This window comes from Geotrypetes seraphini, chromosome 2 (assembly GCF_902459505.1).
Source record: "Geotrypetes seraphini chromosome 2, aGeoSer1.1, whole genome shotgun sequence".
Lineage (NCBI taxonomy): Eukaryota > Metazoa > Chordata > Amphibia > Gymnophiona > Dermophiidae > Geotrypetes > Geotrypetes seraphini.
This window is the reverse complement of record NC_047085.1, coordinates 287,390,816-287,393,306: the sequence shown is the minus strand read 5'-3', so window position 1 is coordinate 287,393,306 and position 2,491 is coordinate 287,390,816. Positions and strand designations below refer to the sequence as shown.

Genomic DNA, 2,491 nt, shown 5'->3' with positions numbered 1-2,491 from the left:
ACCCTGAGTCTCTCTGCCTTTCCTCTTGCTGCTTCTCCTTCTGTCTTTCTAACTGTTCAGCTCTCTGTGCAGCTATGCCCCAAGCCCTCAGGTAAAAATGATTTTCCTGCTGTTTCTGCTTCCAGCCTATAGGTGACTGCTGGGAACTAACCTAGAGCTGTGTGGGGGTTGGGAAACCTGTAACTCTGCTCCCGCTCCCTCTAGGGGTCAAAGAAGGAAAGTCATCAAAATGTTCAGTTTGGGGTTTAAATTGAGCTGTTTGTAGAGTGTCTGCTCTTGAGTTGTGCACTGCTCTGGGGACACTCCTAGCAGGCATAGGCTGAATACCACATCGCAAATTAAGTTTAACAAGCCTACAGTTCCTACCATTACTAGGTCTCGCCCCCTCAACGGAAACGCATCTCTCATAGTAACGAGAGTGAAGGGCCCGTGTTGTGCAATGTGGCACCTGTGGCGAGAGCAGCCGAAGAAAACACAAAGATGTGCAAAATCTGTGCAGCGAGAGCAATCATTGCATTCCTTCCACATACTCTTATGTCGATGATGCTTTAAATATGACTGCTTTTTGCACCCCTTTCATGCCAGTCCTAATGTATATAGGCAGAGCAACAAAGAATTAAAAATTGAGACTGAACTCTGTGGAACAAGCTGTTTCCTGTGGCTGGATGGAGCCAAAGAGTATGCGATGTTTAACAATCCAAGATCCAAATGTTCTGGCCGACGATGCAAGAGGAAGCAGGTCATTGGTACTCCTTGTTTAAGCACCTCGGCATCTGCCACCACTGAAACAAATGAAGGAGACAGTGACAGAGACACGGCAATGAATGGGCTTCAAGCTCATCGGAAGCAAACTCCTGATGCCAGACGCCCACAAAGCAGAGAGTCAGCAGTATAACCTCTGATCTCTCAGTGGTGGAGGAGCCAGCTGAGCCTGTAAAGTGGTCAGGGGCTGAGGAATCCCTCTTTTGAGTTTTCCATGGGACCTATTTTAACAACTTCTATTCGATTCCGAGCCTGATGGGGACTAAAATCTGCAAGCAGGTCTTTTAGTTTGCAGCTAAAGACTCCCTTATACTGAAAGTTCCAGTAAAGGAGTTCATGAATATGTCTCTGAAGAAAAAATAGGAAACAGACTATGGGCTGCTCACTGCCAAAAAATTTAACTAAAGAAAGATAATTCAGCCAATCAAATGTGATCACCCATGTGACAGAACATGCCCCTGCATCATGACCTAGAATTTCTGTGAAAAGTTCTGCCAATGCAACCCAGACTACCAGAATCATTTCCTAGGCTGCCGCTGTAAGACACAGTGCAACACTAAGCAGTGCCCTTGCTATTTGGCAGTGCGAGAATGTGACCCTGATCTCTATCTGGCATTGGGGCTTCTGGACATTGGGACTGCAAGGTCGTCTCCTGTAAGAACTGCAGGATTCAGCGGAGTCTCAAAAAGCATTTGCTGCTGGTTCCTTCAGATGTGGCTGGATGTGGACCAAATGCACCAACATAAAGAAGGAATTGAATCTTCTTTAAAGAAGACCAAGAGCTATTCTTGACAAACTTAAAAATGAAATCTGATTGATCTTATTGAAAGCAGCAGCAAACAACTTACCCACCACAACCACATCCTCCAGTACAACCAACTTCCAACTTCCCAACAGAAGAATACTCACATCAAGAAACTCGAACCACCACGCCAGCACTCAACACTCCATCACTGTTACCTGGAGAAGAAGATCAACACTTCCGAAAACAAAATCTCATCCATCTCCCACAACACTCATATACCCGGAAACAACTCACATTCCCCAGACTGACACGACCTCCCTTACATGTGCCTATGTTAACATCAGAGCACTAGGACCCAAAACAGAAAACATAAAAAATTGGATAAAAACAGAAAAACTTGACTGCCTATTCCTCACTGAAACCTGGTTAACCTCAGACACAGACCCTAGAATAAAAGAAGTATGCCCGCCGGGATACAAAATAACAGTAACCTGCAGAGAAAAAAAAAGAGGAGGAGGACTAGCAATAATATTCAAGAACTCCCTAACTCTAAACATACTTGAAAAAACATCCACTCCGCAAATGGATTTCCTAGCGTGTCATCTCACAAACCCAACACTAAAAAACTCACTAAACTGCTTGCTCTGCTACATAACACCAGGAAACTGGACCACAGTGAGACCTGAATTTGAAAACTTCATCTACCAAAACTCACTAACAGCAGAATATAACCTCATCCTAGGAGACCTAAACCTACATCTAGAAGACACAACCTCCACACCAGCAAATAACTGTCTATCCTTCCTCAATGCCTTATCCTTCCAGATCCTAAACCCACAAACCACCCATGAAAAAGGTCATCAACTGGACATTGCTGAATTCATGACTCACCAACCATCCAATCCAGCAATCCAAACTCCTAACGGAACATGGTCCCCATCCCTATGGTCAGACCACTACACATACAACTTCAACATCAACTGG

General features: G+C 44.6%; 1 pseudogene; it reads left to right on the top strand.

Annotated features, from left to right (window-relative positions):
- Positions 1 to 439: 439 nt before the first annotated feature.
- Positions 440 to 1,508, top strand: LOC117354873 (annotated as a pseudogene).
- The last annotated feature ends 983 nt before the right edge of the window (positions 1,509 to 2,491 follow it).